General features: G+C 34.7%; 1 pseudogene; it reads right to left on the reverse strand.

The window, feature by feature from the left end:
* Positions 1-770: 770 nt before the first annotated feature.
* LOC101973945 (protein numb homolog pseudogene) lies at positions 771-2,872 on the reverse strand (annotated as a pseudogene).
* Positions 2,873-19,055: the final 16,183 nt, after the last annotated feature.

Raw genomic sequence — 19,055 nt, forward strand, 5'->3', positions numbered from 1 at the left:
ATTTTCAATAAATTTCATAAAATTATACTCCATTATATGCAGAGGAAGACACATAGAAAATGTTACACTTTCATTAAGTGAACTTCATTAGGTGAAGTTCATAGAACTTAATTCAATCTGTGTGGCCTTTTCAGTTAAATGAAGAAATAATTTTCCATTTTGTAAAACCAGTATCCATCATGTATGCTTACATTTACAAGTGAAATATTTGTAACTAATACAGAATAGGTAATTAAAGACTAGGTTGATTGAAGAATATATTTTATGTTGAGAGATTGGAAATATTTTTTTAATAGAAAAAGCTGTTTTAATTTTTTTGTGGTAATTTATCCACTATTTGGCTTCTAGGACTATAGCTTAGAATGTAGGTAGGAAAATTCAGGATTTTGGGTAATATTGACTGCTCCCTTATTATAGACAAATATTGAATGTTTGAATACAAACAACCAATTTGTATTCATTTTATTAAAATACAGATTATAGCATTTGCTACTGTAATGCCAAATTGATGGGAAGGTGAAGAAATCAAGTTCTCCGTGCACTATATGAAAAAGCCAATACATATATTCATTCCTGAGGTCAATTTATCAAACATCAAATTAAATGTGTATATATCAGGCAAACCAATAGCAACTTCTGAGTTTAAATTCTTGAGGATGTCTATGTAGGAATTCTCAGAAGAAACAGTAGCACTTGCAAATGTGTTCATTATAGGTATTGAATGAATCACATGCTATCATTTTATTAGAAGTAATTTCAATCTCTTTTTTTTTTTGATTGCTTAAAGTTCAGTTTCAAATGTCTTCTGTAAGTCACTGGAAAATGGGTTGGTAGGGGAGGGATTAGTACGCTGCTTGGATTTGCTTTCTAATGCAGCCCACTGAGCTTCAAAAGAATCCACTGGGCAGGTGCCTGCAGGAACCTCTGTGTGCTTGTCTCCTGAGGCCAACCTGCCATCGTCTACACCATTGAAAGCTGCAGAACCGTTGAGGTGCTGAGCAGGAGGCTTAAAGAAGAGACTGGTGGTAGCACTGCTTGTCTCATACTGTGGGAATGTCTGTTGCTTGACCAGGCTGGGAGATGGATGGGGATGAGTGGCCTGAGGATGGCCTGCAGTGCCAAACACATTGGCTACCATCTGGGAGAGAGTGATGCCCACCATAGGCACATTAGGGGCTGGATAGGACATCCTGTTGGCCACAGGATAGGACTGGGCAGGGACAAAGGTTGGCTGCAGGGGTGGGACCACACCCACTGGCACAGGCTGAGAGGTGAGGAATGCATTCCCTTGGAAAGGCGGTGCTGGCTGGGAAATGGCAGTGGGTGGAGGAGGCTGGAGAACTGGCTGCAAAGGGGCAGCTGAGACCTGGGGCTGCTGGGCTCAGAGACTCTTCGACACTTCTTCTAACCATCGGTCAGCCTCAGAGGGAGTACGTCTGTGACCACCATGGAAGAGACCTGGAGATGCAGCACCAGAAGATTGACCCCACTCAGTCCCCGGGTTAATGGCTGCAATTTCCTTGTTAGCATCAGGGGCATGGGCCCAAGGGTTGGTTTCACGCACAGGCATTGCTACGGGTGCTAGAGCAGTATGGACTGGCTTAGCAGCAAGCACATGGAAGGCTGAGTCAGTGCCATTAGCTTGGAAGGCAGGAGACTGTGGTGCCACCACTGTCACTGGTTTGGTCATTGGGGCGGAAGAGAGGGGGTCCTCAGAGGGTGTGCTGAAGACATTGGTGATCTGTGAGCACAGGGAACTGATGCTCTCTGCCTCCCCTTCTACCTCTGGCACTGCATTTTTTATGGGGAAATCAGTCTTCCTCTGCATAGTGGAAGGCAACTCATTGATGCGAAGGGATAGTTGGCGTTTAAAGGGTGACATCTTCTGGCTTAGAGCAGGAAATCCTCTGAAAGAGCCTTGGCGAGCAAGCTGTTCAATTGGTGCATGCCGGCATGGGATGGCATGAGGATTGTTCATCTCCAGCAAGGCAGTGGCATCCAAAGTGGGAGAAGTGGGAGAGGATGGGGATGAGGCAGTGTTGCCAGGAGCCACTAATGAACCAACAACTGTCTTATCTGTTTCAACTTTCTTGGCATCTTGTATTTGTTTCATGATCTCCTCTCTTTCTGCTTGTTCGCTGGCAGTTGTGACACGGAATGATCCTTCTCTTGTAAAGGTAGTCTGACTAGCGTCAAAAGTAGCAGTCACTCCATACTCCTTCTCCTGCTTCTGCTTAGGGCTCTAAACAGGCTGCGAAAGCACAGCCTACTGCATGGTTCAATCTTTCACCCGTGTCCTTGACAGCCATGAGGCAGTGACAAATCCAGCGCCGAGTGGTGCCATCACGACATATATAAGAGAAGGCTCTATAAAAATTCCTATCTGGTGCACAGAAAGAAACTTTCTCTATTGTCTGGTCAACTATGAGGTCCTTAGTTTTTTCATCCAAAACTCTGAGTCCATCTGCTCATACCCACAGGACTGCCTTCACTGCCTTCTTTCCAGTTTTTCCAAAGAAGCCTTTGAAGAACTTCCTTTCAGCTTTCAATCTTTTTACAGCATCTTCACAAATGTGCATTCCTCTTGACTCATCAACTTCTACATGGCCAAGGTACTTAACTGGGAAGCTACATTTCCCAGTGCGAACTCCTTCATCTGTCTGCCCCTGATGTGGACGACTGGCCTCTGGAACATAAACGTCTTTCTTTCTCCTAAAACTTTGTTGTAGTTTGTTCATCTTAACTTTTATAACCTGGCTCTGAATCTTGGCTGTGCCCTTTACAAGCTGTGTAACTTTGGACAAGTTTCATAACTTCACCAAGCCTCAGTTTCCTCTGCTGGGGCCCCCGACCAACTCCCGGGCTGCTGCCTCTACCTTGGCCGCCAGTAGCCACCAAGCGACACCACCTCCCCCATGACAACAGGCCCACCCTATATCGGCAATTTCAATTTCTAAAGGACAAATATGATGTGGTAGATATGCATGATGAAAAACTTAGGACACAGAAACCTAGATATTCTCATAGGTCATACAGGTACTAAGAAGTAGTGATGAGATAAAATATTAGAGAAAAAATAAATCTATATTATTGCCATTTTGTAATTTTAATTAAGATAAATTCACAGTAAATACAAATACAAAAGTACTTATTTTATAAAACTAAGTGTAAACTTAGGAGTCCATATGAAGCAGCCTAGAGTTGCTATCTATGAAGAAGAGGGGACAGTAAAAGTTAGGAATAGGAAGGCAAGAAAATGAATCAGTAAGGAAGATGTAGAGGTGTTTTGCACAACTGCTAAAAGTGATCTATGAAGGGAGAAGATGATTAACTCAAATGTTGTCCTTGTCTAAAGACATGAATAAATGATAAACTAATACACTTTGAAGATCAGGAATTTGAACTTAAACTTATTTGGCATCAGAATTGGTGCTTATTTTACAGTTTCACATTGCTCTAAAGCAAGTTTAACTTAACTGACAAAATAATAAATAGTAATAATAAAGAAACAAAACCATGGTAACTCTCATACTAAGAACATGTCCTAAAAACTAGTAATCACAAAAGTCACAGATTTACAGTCAAATGTGAGAATTTTTGGTGGTCAATAATGAAAACATACTTTGTAGAAAGTAGTTATGGAGACTTACTATGAAATTTAGATTTCATTTTTCCCAGGCTGTTAGTGGAAAAGCTTGACCCTATCTTGAAAGAGGCCAATAAACTATTATATCTCATATCAGGGTATGGAGGATTAGAAGAGAGGTATTTATCTGCCAGCATTTATCACCACCAGGCACAACATTGTACCTTAAGGAGGTAATTTACCTTTCCCCTGTTTTAGGTTGCAATTGTACTGATACCAAATACATTCCAGTTTCTCAGGCTTCAAGAGAAAAATTAATCTCTTGGCAAAAGATGACAAGTATGACATTTGTCACAAGGTGAGGCACTGTAGGATTTTACATGTGTAAGTCGATCTCTGAGATGGTGCCTAGGGAAAGGAAGAGCTGAATTGTCCATGGCAGTGAACAAGTACCATAAAAAGAGAGAAGGCACATAAGAAATGCTTAATGCATCCTACTACCTTTTTTTTTCTCAAGTAGAAAATTGCTATTCCATTGGATTTCCATGAAATTTAGAATAAGGTAATAAATTTATATGCACACATAGCTAATTAGATTTTGTTTGATATTTCATAAAATCTAAATTTACATTCTAAGCTATACTCCTTGAGGCCTAATACTATAGGTACATTACCACAAAACAATTAATATAGCTTTTTCTATCAAAGAAATATTTCCAGTTTCTGAACATGAAATATATCATATTCTTCAGTCAACCAAGTCCATAATTTTAAGAGTAGTCACCTAGTATATATTACTTACAAAACTTTCACTTGTAAATGTAAGAATACATGATGGATAGTGGTTTTACAATATGGAAAATTATTTCTTCATTTAACCGAAAAGGCCACAGATTAAATGAAAAACATGGAGCCCAACCATGCATACTGTATACATAGTTTTTTTTGTTGTTTGTTTGTTTTTAATTTCATTTCTTTCTCAAGGTCTCTCAAATGTTCTATGATTTCCTGAGTGGAAATCACTCATCTTTTTAAAAATTGAAACATAGTTATTTTCCATATACTTATTCATATGTAGTTCTTTTATATGTTATGGTAACTTGAATGGTACTTCTTCATTGTCTAACATGTTGTATTTAGCAATGGAAACAATATTGATGTTTTAGTTGCTCTTATATCTGGTAATCTCATTAATGGGTATTATTATTTCTAATAACAATTCTATTTATTCTTTTGGATTTTCTATAAAGACGATCAATTCATCTGTCACTAATAGCAATTATTTCTTTTGACTCCAAAATTAGTGACTTTTCATTTATATCACACTAGTTATCTATTACTACAAAAACAGACAAACAAATGCTAACAGGTTAGAACAACATTTTGTTTTGGCCCAGAAATCTTCAACTTGAGCTGAGTAGGTTCATGTGACTTTTCTTTTGTCCATGTACAGCAGGCTGGTGTAATTTGATGCCAGGCTAAATTTCAGATTAGCTCATTTGTATGTTTTGCAAATTGATGCTGGCTTTTGGTCAAGGTCTCTGGAGAAGCTAAAGTTTGGGGGTCACAAGTGAAGTTATTCATGGGTTATTTGAATTTATCTTCAGCATAGTGGCTGGAAAATTTTTTTTTTAAAATGGCATTTTTGTGAATTTGTCTTGTGAGATCAAAACATCATGTTCACCATATTCTATTGACCAATGTAACCTAAAAGTCCCATTAGTTTGAAGAGAAGACATAAAGACCTTACCATAATGGGATAGTTCTAAAGATCCACAAGATGATGAGAAAATCAGCCATCTTTGAGAAACAGGGTCTGCCCTGTTAAGATACAGTGACTAACACTTGTGAAATAGAAATATTGGAAGTAAGCATACATTCCTTATTTTCTAATTCAAAAGAAAAACTTTTAATATTTTACCTTCAAGTATGAGGCAATATTCTAGGAATACTTGTTTCAAATCTTGCAGATGTAAAAATTCTTGTCATCAAATTTTCATCACTAGAAGGTTTTGTTGCTTTGGGGGACTGAATTGTGGGTTACCTGAGATCTGGATTGTAATTTCCCTTTCTTAAAATGTCATTTTCATTCTTTGGTGTCAATTTATGATGTTCTTATAAAATAATTTATGATATGAACCCTCCTTTTTCTTTTCTTCTATAATTTTTGGTAAAAATTAATATTTTAACTAAACAACGTTCTGAGAAATTAATTTAATTGTACATAGTTTTTTTGTAGATTAAATTCATTTAATAATTATACAACATTCCAAAATTTTCACCCCGTGAAAATTCTGGGAAGTAATTTTTACTTTTAGTAATTGGTTCTTATGTTTTGACAATATTTTGTTGGGGACATTGTGAGGATATTAATTGTATCTTCTTTTATTTTAGTATCTCTAGATTATATACTGATATCCCTTCTCAGTTTCTGGCATTGGTTATTTTATGCTTACCCTATTACTTTCTTGATGTTTCTGTGGCTCAGAAATCCTCAACTGGAACAGAGCTCAGTGGATATGGTTTTTCTTTTATCTACTTTCATCATCCTTGGGTAGTTTTGATACCAGTGATGAGAATCAGAGCCAAGTCCCTTTTCCCCAATGTTGAAAATTGAATGCCTGAGAAATGCTGAGGCAAGTGTAGAAAGCAAGTTTTATTTAAAGAATAAAGCAGAGACAGACAAAGAGAATGGGCCTGAGAGCTGGGTGGCTGAGGAAGTGGGGGTGTCTTGCCCTTGTACACATTTTAGGTTTACTGGTTCTCATGCTCTCTCTCCCCACATCCTGCCTACATGACTAGTGACCAAAAGGTGGAGTGATCCAAGGATGAGAATAAAGCCACCCATGGGTACATACCGAAGGGAGCAGCCCATGGGATATTCTTTAATAACTCCAGGGATGAACAAGCCCCAGGAGGCAGGTAACCTTGGCAACAGGTGGAGGAGGAGGGGGAGGTGTCCTGAAGGTATAAACATTCCATTCCCTTTGAATCAGCTTCCACCTTCCTGACTCAGCCCTTCCTTCATTCCCTACACTGACTGTCCTTCTGGCCCTCCCCTCAGTTCAACATCTCGCCTCAGTTTAATGTCAGGCTAAATATTCCACTTTCAAATTAACTCACTTATATGCTTGGCAATTTGGTACTATCTTCTGGGCAAACATTGAGTATTTATAAATTGCATTTTATTATTTAAATAACTTTTTTTGTTGATCCTCTGTATTACATTTAGTTTTATTACTCCCAGATCTTCTTGTCATTGTAGTTCTTTTCTATCTTGGTAGATATAACTTCTTGTTCTCATTTTCCTTGTAGATGGCCCATGTTTTCCTTTGTAAGATATCACTAGACAATATTAGTATGTGGATTAAAATTGAGAATTGTTATGAACTTCTGGAGAACTGAATCATTTATTATTATGAAATATTACTCCTTAGTTATAGTATTACATTTTCATGTAGATTTCTGGTATATAACTTAAACATACCTACATAAACTACATCTTGTTCAATGATTGCAGTGGTAGTTAGTTTATCCCATATAGTCAAGTTCCCCAAATAAAAACATTTTATATAATCATGACACATTTATTAAGAATTTAAATTAGTAGAAACAATTCACTTAATTACATATTAAGGATTTCTTCACTTTTTTCCCACTAATGTCTTTTTCCTTTTCCAGAAACTAATCCATGATACCAGAGTGCAATTTTTATATCTTTTTTTATTTTCCTCTGAAGAAGATAAGTGAAAATCTCTCCCAGTTCATCTTTAGTTTTCATTGCAGTATTTCTCATTTCCCAACTAAAATGTGCATGCTTCTTCCCCCTCTTCACCACTTTAAACTGAAGACTCTATAATTTTTATATTCTCATTTCTGCAAAACTTTCTAAAGTATTATTCACCGGCCTTCCTGTTAAGTTTTCTTTCTTAACTGATCTTTATAATTTTATATTCTAGATTTTTGTTGGTTATTAATTGACATTGATATTTTTTCAGTGTGTTTGAGATATCCTGGTTGGAAAGAGTATGAAAAATATCTTATTCTTCAAAACAAAAGGATCTAACAATTTTACAACTAATTAAAACTGAGATGTTTGTTAATCATTGCCCCTATAGTCAGCTTCCCTTTCTGTCCTGAAACAATGGAGCTTATTAAACAACTAGTACATATCTTTTTATTCTCTAAATATTTATTGAAATTCTACATTATATGATTAACTAACAGGATGATAAAAGCAACACACTCATTTTGAGTTTATTTTCCTCTGAGTATATCAAATACACATAGTATGTATTTTTTTGTATTTTCTAGATTGAAATAAAGTATCTTTTTTGATGCATTAAAAGTAACAGTGACCAAATATTTATCATTGAGCTTTTCTTTTGTTCTTATCTACTATTCTACCATGCATGGGACATAACTCAATTAAGGGATTGGGAATTTTCAGAAGCAAGCCCATAAACAATTAGTAATAACAAGACAGTTATACACAATACTAGAATTATACAATATGTTCAAAATGTGGAGCTATAAAGAGAATAGAAGCTTGGCAATTTTCCTGGTTTCTATCCAGGAAAGTCTGCCACTGTTCCATCTGGAGTATTTAGCAAAATGTATTTCAGTAGTTTGATAAAGATGGCATGGGAAGAAAAGAAAATGGGACAGAGTCATAAAGCAAAAGGAGCAAATGTCAAATGTGCCAGGCTGTTATGTACCCAAAAGTCCAGAGAGGAAAAAAATATCTTGTCTCACTAATTCTCCTTTTACTACACTGCATATCTCTCTATAGCGTGTGGTGCCAAGTTGTGCTAGATAGGTACCCACCTCTAACCACAGAATGTAACAGTGTAATCACATAGTACAGGTAACTTGGTATCAAAAAGTGGGATGGGTGTGCTATTAAATGATCTACTGCAATTGTTTATTATCTTTTACTGACATAAGCTTCCTGTAAAGTAGCTTGATAAAGTAGCTTGATATTCCCATTTATGTCCTAAAAGCTGTGTCTTAAGATGCCCTGACAGGTTAGAGACAAACTTATTTGTCTTCCAAAAATAAAATTCAGTCTAATATGATAATAATGAATTTGAAGCAAAATGTTATATATGAACAATTCTAAAGGTTAAAGAATGGATATTATTGAAAACTGTCTTTTAAATTAACACAACCCATCACTTCTGCTCTATAATGTTGAATTAAACACTAACCACACAGATAAAATCCAATGACAGCAAATTTAGTCAGGTCTCTTAGGTCTTTCAATTTTGAGAAACGAATCTTGCAATTAGCTATAATCCATATCTGTCAAAGAAGCTGCCTATATCCTTGGTTAGATATTTAGTTATATTGTTTTATCATTAATGTTTTCAGTGCTATTTATTCCAAAAGATTATTGTAAGTCATAACTTAAAAAAATGAGTCAATATCATGGTAAGTATAATCATTGGAAAAGACATGGCTCATGATTCATGCCACAAGTGATCAAAGTATTTCAATATTATTTTTTCCCACCACACATCAGTAAATAGAATCCTAGAAATTTCTGTCTTTACAAAATCAATAATATGTTTTAATCTAAAAACAAATATTTAAAGTTATAGAGAGAAGATAATTTTTAGGGTCTCAAAAGATTTTTTCCCCTTGTTGTTAGTAAACATAAGACTTCCATCATCTTTTCTAAGTAAAAATTTTTCTTTTTCCAAAAATGACGATAGAAAACAAAACTATTTTGTACATGATTTTGCTTGAAATACTTAATCTTTGTTCCAATGTCATCCATAAAATGCCTGAGCAGTAACCATCAGAAGGCTAACAATATTTCTGATTCACATCTGTCAACTAAATGATTTCAGAAAAGTAATGTTTTGAGATTAGCATGCTTATTAAAATCACAATAACCCTAATTCACCAAATGACTTTTGCCTCTCTTCAAACATTGTCTACATTTTTCATCCTCATATTCCTACTGTTCAGAGGAATGCTGAACTCTTTCCAAACATCCTCTTCATCCCCATCTTAGCCCATTTCCCAAAGCCCTGTCTATTTATACCTCCCGGCAGATCCCCCATCTCCTGGGTGCGCACACATTTAACACTCCATTCGCCTTTAAGATTGTTCTACCTTGTATACTGAACAAATGATATGGACTTCTATTTCACAGAAAAAAAAACCATAAAATAAAAGCTATGAGAACTATGGCAACACTTCCTGTCACCTAATCAACAAAATATGGTATGTTTGAGTATGCAGAGGAAGGAAAATGATTTCAGAGAGATTGTGCACTTACAAATCCCTGGAAGCAGCAATACATTACTTTATATGACAAAATGGACTTTGCAGAAAAGAGTCAGCTAGCCAATTTGCAATGGAGATTTTATTCTAGATTATGCAAGTGGGCCCAATCTATTATGTTTGTCCTTAAAAATAGAGAACCTTTTCAGTGAGGTAGAGTGACTAGTGGAGAATGATCAGACATATGCAGTGTTGCTGGTTTTTAATGAACGTGGGCAGACTGGAAAGGTTAGAAATTGAATTTTCCTGTAGAGCTTCTGCAAAGGAAGGGACCTGAAGACATTAGCTCAATGAGACTCATGCCATGTTTCTCATTGAAAGAACTGTAAGATAATAAACCTGTGCTCTTTTAAGACACTTAATGTTAAAATTTCCATCATATTTCTTTGTGAGTTTATGATGTATTACTCAAACTAATATAGTGGATGCAAACATATCTGTACCTATTCTAAGTGCAAAATGATGGGTACAGATCTCAACAAATTCAGGGAAGCTGTTTATTGTTCTTCGTAGACTCAGGTGGCTCAGGTGGCGTGGGGACTCATTTTCTGAATGAGATAATGGCCCTCCATTACAGGGGGGATTTTGGTTTTATAAGGTACAATTAGGGTGATTTCATCATTGGAACTTGTGGATGTGCTGTTAGGACAGTCAGGGGCTAGTTATGTAGGTTAAAACTTTTAACTCAAGAGGGCAGATATAAAAGGTTGAGACTCATTGTTTGGAGAGATAGGGGTCCAGACTGTGAGGGATGAGTATTTCTTTTTCTGAGATTTATTGTCTCCCAGTGTTTCAGTATTTGCCTCCTTCCATCAGGGCCCATTGTTCAGTATTTACTGTTCGTCCTTTTAGGATTAATTTGTATAATGGGAAGGTTCAAGTCCAGAGCCTAACATTTGTCTCCTTTCTTCAGAGCCCATTGTTACCAGGAAAGGATTTACTGGAAGGTTAATGCTGGGCTAGTTTCCCTCCCTCCTCCTGAGCTGCATTGTCTCTCTTCTTTTCTTTGGGGATTGTTTTGCAGGATTATTATTTTCTATAACTCTTCAACAATATCTATATATACAGATTGACAGTGAAATACAAAAAGAAACATGATGGAAATTTTACCTGATATACACTCATTTTTTATTATTAGTTATTTGCCAGTGGTGTTCCAACTTTTAATACTTTAATTTCTAAAGTGTCATTTAAAAAAATTTTTTTGAGTAATAAATGTAACAAGTTAATTAAATTTGGGAAACACAGAAAATTTAATTGCAATACTGATATATGCAGCATTTTTTTAAAAAACCTATTCTCACACTCTGGTTGTTTAGCAGTGACTTTTGGCACTGGAATAAATATGGAGCCAAATTTACTAGATAAACTAGTTGTGTAGGTTAGACCAATACTCACATCCATCCTGATAGTACTTATAGGTTATAATGTAGGTAAGTGAGTTACTTTCAAGCCCCATAATATCTATTATGGGAAGTGTCCATTATTAACAGTATTGTGTATTAATTATTAATATCATTAATACTATCAAATATTATTATAAACATAATATTACATGAGAGGAACTCCTTTTTATGCACTCTGATGTTTTATTTAAGTTAAAATTCATGCTCTATTGTTTCTTTGATTTTATGACAATTTTCTTGTTGGGAAATCTGTTAATTTTAATTTTAAGTGAAGAATTCCCCACTAATCATAATATCTATCCATAATTATGCAAAATTGAACTCTATTTCTTTTTTATGTTGCTTCCAGTTTTATTTTTCTTTCTGAAAGACATTAAGATTCCCCAGGAGTGGAACCCACTTCTGGAATGTAATTTTAGCATTTTAAATAGGAGAAGGAGGCTTTCTGGAATCTTGCCCCTTCACCTTGGGGCCAGATATCTGTATATCTGGTCTGGTCTGATTCACTCAGCAGAGTGAAGATAAATTTTAGCCCCTGGTCTTCCCTGTGATAATTCCAAAATGGCTCCCCTTTCTAACTCTAAATGTGGAATAAGCTCAGATGTAACTTGTTTTCTGGCCTCCACTTGACTTGAGATCCCAAACATGGAATACTTCTAGTTAACTATTAGAAGACCTTTATTTTAGGTAAGTCAGATCATGAGAAAAATTTAAAAATATATATATATTCTGTTCTAAAAGTGTTCTGTGCTTATGTGATTAGAAACCCAGTTTTTTTATTAAGCATAAAAATTTATAAAACTATAAGTACAGATAGTCCATTATCTCTTCATGATTAAATTAATATTATTTAAAACTGACCCAAGGTCAGAGAACTTAGGAGTAAGGATTTGTATTTACCTCACTTCTTCCTTTCAAAAGTGTCATGCATCATATAAGAAAAAATAAACAGATATCATCTAAGAGGAAATAATTTCAGAATAAAACATATGCCTATATATCTTGTCATATATATGATATATATTCATATTCCCATATATAGGAGATTTAGAAAAGCCATAATAATATAGTCAAATCTCAATGGAAATAATGATGAAATAGCTGTGTCTAGAGAAAATAGGACAAAACAAATGATTCTAATTGGTGGGAAAAAGAAAGCAGAAGCAAAAAAGATAAGTAATAAGCTTTGAATGAGATTATCCTCAGCCAAGTGAACACTGAATATATTACTGTGATGACTATGATTACCACAATGAGCAAGAAAGGTACATTGATAAGCACATGTGATATACGGGGGCTTTTTGAAATGCACAATAATAATTAACACATTTAATTCAAATTGTAAAGTTTGTTTCCCAGAACAGAAGAGTTATAGATACATTCCAGACAAATGAACATCATGTTTAAAGACCAAAAGTGTGTGGCATAAAAAGTTGAGTCAAAACTGGGGTGTGGTTGGGAAACAGGGAGAGAGTTAGGTTAAAATAACAGTGTATAGAATTTGTATATCAGCAGAAAGCTTTTGAATTTGAAGGCTTTGTAGGAGAGTCACCAAATAATGTAAGTAAACAGAGTTTCACAATGCTGAACTGTCTTTGGGAAATAATATCTTCAGCAATAACTCAGTAGTATGGATGAAGATGTCAGGGAAATAAAAACAAAATGGAAATGAAGAATAAGGTAAATTTAGAGTTATTCAATGACACTAAATTTTGTCTTGGAAATACCAAGACACATCTTAAGAGAAATGGCTAGAAATAGAAGTGTTATATTCAGAAATATATGAGCAATGCTAGTATGTTTATGGATTCAAAAATAATTGATTAATATAAGACAAATGCTAGAGATAAATAATCAACCCAGCAAAAAGTAATTGGGAAGGGTATTAGGAGAAATAGAGGAGAAGGACATTATCACAGAAAACAAAACCTAGAGAGATTTCCAACTAAGGATTTACAGTGTTAAAAGGGGCAGCTAGCTGTAGGTTGAGGCAGGAGGTTCACAAGTTTGAGGCAAGCCTGGCAATGTAGATATATCCTGTCCATTGAGCGAGGGGTCCAGAGATATAAAATTAGAGTAATTATAATGAGATTAGGTGACATGTTTTCTAACAGGTTCCACATTATTTTCAACTAGAAAATACAAAATGATCAATAAATATACCTCAGAATTAAATTGAATTATCAGTAAACTCTAAGGAACTAACATGTTTTTAATCTGTGAATTGCCTATATTGACAATTTGTTACATATTATAGTTGTCTCAGATCAAGCTGTGTTGTAATAATTCTTCAGAACTAGGTAGAGAATGAAGCATGACACATGTGCCTAAATAAGATTTTTAAATTTTATTCAATGGAAACAAGAACTGTTTATTCAATGGAAATAATAACTGAAATTCCAAAACAACCTAATCAATTTAGCAAGACTCTGTCTTAACATAAAATGGTTGGGAATGTAGCTCAGTGGTAGAGACTCCAGGGTTCAATCCTCAGTACAGAAAATCCAAGAATAAATAAATAAGTGAATAAAAACCTTTTCAGCTATATTTATGTTAAAAAATAGTACATACTATTAAGGGTTCAATAAGGAAGTGATTTAAACTTAGCAAAATGAGATATGAGATATCACATTTTCCAACTATTCATATTATAGGGAAATTCACATGAAAATATTAAGATTCACCACAGATGGGAAACATACTAATTTATGTATTAAATTATTTTTACCAAAAGGTTTTTTTTTTTTTTTTTTTGGTGGTGAGGAGTACCAGGGATTGGACTCAGGGGGACATTCAACTACTGAGCCACATCCCCAACCCAATTTTGTATTTTATCAGCGACAGTATCACTAAGATACTTAGTATCACTAAGTATCACTCAATTACTTAGTACCTGGCCATTGCTGAGGCTGGCTTTGAACTCTCAACCCTGTCTAAGGTTTTTAATTCAATCACCCACTAGTCAGTGTACTACAAAAAATGAGAACATTGAATAACATAGCATCCATTATCTTTCAGTTAAACTAGAGAGCTTTTAATAGGACCAATTGACAGGATCACTTTTTCCTTTCCATGAGGGCTACCTCAGCTCATAGAGCACTTCAAAGAACCTAAAACTCAGGAAGACAGCTTGAATTCCCTGTTCTCCAGGGATGGTGCAGAGCTCAGTTAAGACTTTGCCCATATTGACCTGCATGACCACAGTTTCACTGTGTTTTATTGGGCCACATTGTCTCATTGATCTTAAACTAATTTAGTCATTCTAATTAATATTTAATATACTTTGGAAAATGTATGACCTACAAAAGCTTACATAGGAAAGTAAGAGGAGTAAAACAAACACCCTGCTTAATTTTTCCCGCCTGAGTTGACTTTCCAAGTCGGAACAAATTTGTGGGAAAATGATCAGTAGATAGAAAATATTGACAATCAGCTAAAAATTTGGCAATGCCCAGTTTGTGCTTCTCATCATTTGTAGGCATCGCTTGTCCTAAAATTAGAAGTACTTAAGTGAAAAGAATTTGGGGAATAGGGTAGAGAAAGCACATCCGACAAAATGACAACCTATGTTTTCTAATTTCATCCCATTTAAAATGTATCCACATAATGTTTTCTGAAAACTGCATTCTTTCATGTTTCCTCCTATCTTTTCAGGCTCATTGCCTTAGCAATATTCTTGTAACTTAAATGGTCAAAAGATAGAAAAAGAGAAGCAAGTTTTCTGGGGAAATGTGCACGTATTCTAGCTACCTGCAGGTAGCTTTATATAGCTGTGGTGTTCACTGTCTCCTATTCAATCTCAGTGATGATCTGAAGATACGATTTTAAGCCTCTGGATTTTTGAATGGGAGGAATGAGGAGGATGTACTTTTGCAGGTATTCTTTCCAATTTTCTATCAAATAGGTCTAAGAGCGCTCTCTCTCTCTCTCTCTCTCTCTCTCTCTCTCTCTCTCTCTCTCTCTCACACACACACACACACACACACACACACACACATCTACAATGATCCTCAATTCATCCCAGAGTAAAAATTAAAGTGTCATGATGGTCTGTGAGTTTGAAGGTGTTCTACCTCACCTTTCATTTCCCTGACATATTTCCTCTCTCTCTTTTTCTCCTTAGAAGTTACCTGACTCCAGCCATTTCGGCATTCTTGCTTTCCTAGCATTCGTCAAAGAGTAGGTAGGCTTCCTCATTAGGGCCTTTGCACTGGTCATTTCTTCTGGTTTGGCCACTCTGCAGATGAGCATATGACCCATTAACTCACCTCCTTCATGTAGATTAAAATTCTCAGCCCCTACTCCCCTCCACCACCCCTAGAAAAGAATTTGTACTCAACATCTTGGCCTAGTTTTCTCATGATACCTAGTTCACAGTAATAGAGCACCCATCCTGGATGGCTGTATGCCAGAGACTAGTAATTAGAGTCCCTCTCTAACCCCTTATGTCAGTATGTCAAAACAGCAGTGACATTATCAAATTTGGGCATGTGCATTAGCTCAGGCAGTAGTGCTTCTGCTGACATCTTTGTACTTATGTCAAAAAAGAAATCATACTGACATGTCTATTTTATAAATCTCATTGAATCTCAGAATGCTCTTGTTCTTTCATTAATTTTATGTAATATAGGGTGGGTAAATGTGAATCGATCTCTTGAGGCTCAGTTGTTAATTACCCCTGGCTTCAATCCTCCTAACCCCTACCTCTGGCAAGAAAAAAGAAAAATGCATCCCTTATATATTCCTTGGAGAACAAACTTGTCTAAGTTTCTTCTTATAATGTTCCAGTTATTTGGGTACAAGCATTAACTTATTTTTACTGTAAAGATAGATATAGAACTGAAGCCTAAATAGGAAGCCGAAATTAGATGTTGTCTGAATACACCATCTTTGAGGATTTTAGTCTCACCAAAAGTTATCACCACATCATAGCTGAGAGTGAATAAACATGTATTAAAATATTCAACAGCTATTTTTTAAAATATAAAATATATACATTGAAATTTTAAAAACTAATTTATTCTTGTATGACAAACATGTCTTGGAAAGCAGTCACCTAGGTATTTATCTAAATAAGCATTCTTCAAAAATATTTAAATATAACATAGCTTAGAAAATGGATTTGTGCATTAATCATACTCCATGTAATTAGTAGTATAAAATAGTCACTTTATTTTCTTAAAGTCTAGAAAATATTATCATTGTTAATGATATACATCTTTATTTTGAAAGTGAACATAATACAAACAAGCAAATAGCGACTTACTTTTACTAAATCAAAGTTATTGATAGACATTCATATCATATTTGTTTCTAATTAGATTGTTAAGTAACAATGTGAACCAAGCAATCTAATTTAAGAACCTTAGATTTAAATTTATATTTTGTGTGTGCAGAATCATTACGCTGGGTTTTTAATCTCTAATAAGAGATTTCTTTTTCTAAATCCATTGATTATTTTTAAAATGAGATAGTAAGCAAACCTGTAATACTCAGCTGCTTTTAGTATAACTAGATCAAAGTTTCAAAGTTTAAAAATAAACAGTCGAAGGAGACATCCAACTTCTTATTTTCTAATTGGAGCTTCCCAGATTTATGAATATATTTTAAAAGTCTGTGACTGCTAACCCATGGTAGCTTTCTAATCAGTTATTATTCTATGATTCCTCTGGATGCATATGGGATAAGAAAAGCAAGAAGAAGTAACTTTTTTTCAGACAGAAGTTGAAGATACCAGGTGAACAAAAGCAAACACAAACAAAAAGTCAAAGCCGGCTGGAAACACTTCTGTGTCCCCTGGCCTTCTTTCTCCTTCAAAAGTCACATTCTGCCAGTGTCCTTTCTTTTATAGCCTTTATTTTTTTCCCAAAGTTTAGGAATGAAAGTTATTTTCAGATATGTCTGATTATATTTTAATGTCATAAGTAAAAGCACAGGTATAACGTAGAAATTAAAAAAAAAAAAAAGAATTTCTCAACTTTCTCTTAAAAATCCCTTGAGGAGAGATATTTCCAGGAAAGTTTGCTCCGTTCTGTCATTATATTTTATTTGTTTGGTTTTTATTATTTTTATTGCAATATGAAAATACATTTGAATCAAAGAACTAAATAGAAATAACAAAGAATATCAAAAGGACAGAGGTATTATTTTTCTTTTTTTAGAAATGGTTTGAATTGAAATGTTGATCACTTTGCAACCTAGAGAAAAAGGAAAAACAACCTTGCCATGGTAGAAGAAAAAAAAAATTGTTTACTTAGATAGCAATGTTCCAAATATTTAGCCATAGGTAAAGAAAAGACTTCCTGATGTTCTGGATAGACACCAGCTGTGAAATGACTATTGAAAATCTAAAAATGTCAAGATTTCACCCAGTTCTCAAAATTGATTCTGTCCTTCTTATACAAATGTAGTATTACCTATGAACCCTCCCTACTGGAAAAATGCATTTCATGTTATGGAACAATCTACTGTGTTTATTATTATGCTTACGACTTAATCCTTAAAATTCTAATGACAATTTTCCGACTAACATCACTTCTGTTGTGTAGTGGAGAGAGTTTACCCTATAAAGGGCTGAGACGTGAAAGGTCAGACAATTTCACTACTAGCATTGAGTTTCAATTCTAGGTACATTAAATCTTTGCACCTTTATGTGAGAACTTTAAAAATTTTAATTCAGTGATAAATTGTTAAGTATACATTCAATGAAAAATGTGTAGACTCATTCATTAAATTTTGGTTTGTGAACAATTGTGTTTGATACACTGGAAATTTGAGAAACATTTGTTTTCATTTTAATATGTTAGCATATAATTTTAGGAATGGGAAAGCAAATGATTATAGACTTCCCACACTTTTATTGATAGAGGTGTGCTACAACAACCTACAGTTGGAAAAGTTACCACCCATTTCCACTTGCTTAATTTGGCACTAAGGAGAGACCTAGGTCCTGGAGGCATGCTGAATAATACTTTATTACATGCTATAATGTCTTATGATTGAGCAGTGTATATGTGTCCCATAATTGTAATATATAATGAAGAGTAGGATGGGTTTGAAAAGACAATTAAATTATTTATTAGATGCAAGTAACTCATACTAGTGTTACAAACAACAGTTCATTTCATTTAGTCAATGAATATTCTTAGGTCACTGATCCTGTTGATCCAGCCCAATAAAAGCATAATGTTTTTTCAAGAAATACATCACTATATACACATGAAATTCCATGATAGTGGCATTATTTTTATTATCTTTATAATTAATAGTTCTTGAAACATAAAGCAATTTAATTAAGTTTACAGCACATCCTCTATAATCCTGTAAATAGACTAGAATTGTTATTTTCCAATGGTTTGCTATTCTGCTAGCTTCATGATTTACTACATATGTAGGCAGAATGAGCAAGCCACAAATTAACTTTTATCCTCAAGTGAGAGAACTAAAAATTTATTAGACCAGTTTTATAAAGGAACAAAATGATCCTAGTCCATTTATCTACACACAGACTTTGATGACATAAAAAGGAATCCCTTTCCATCTCTCTTAGAAAGAAATATGGTGCCAGATATATTTGTTTTAGTCAATTGAGTCTCTTGATATTTATGATAAATTGGCAATTACACTATTCAATCGCAAGGGGAAAATTAGGCAAAACTCCTGCTTTATATCATTTTAAACCTGGTGATTCTTATTGGAAAACATGTAGCAGCCTGAGTGCAACCTATAGGCTGTATTCAATGTGTTTTTAATGAATTTCAGGGTTGATG

Source organism: Ictidomys tridecemlineatus, chromosome 7, assembly GCF_052094955.1.
Source record: "Ictidomys tridecemlineatus isolate mIctTri1 chromosome 7, mIctTri1.hap1, whole genome shotgun sequence".
Taxonomy (NCBI): Eukaryota; Metazoa; Chordata; class Mammalia; order Rodentia; family Sciuridae; genus Ictidomys; species Ictidomys tridecemlineatus.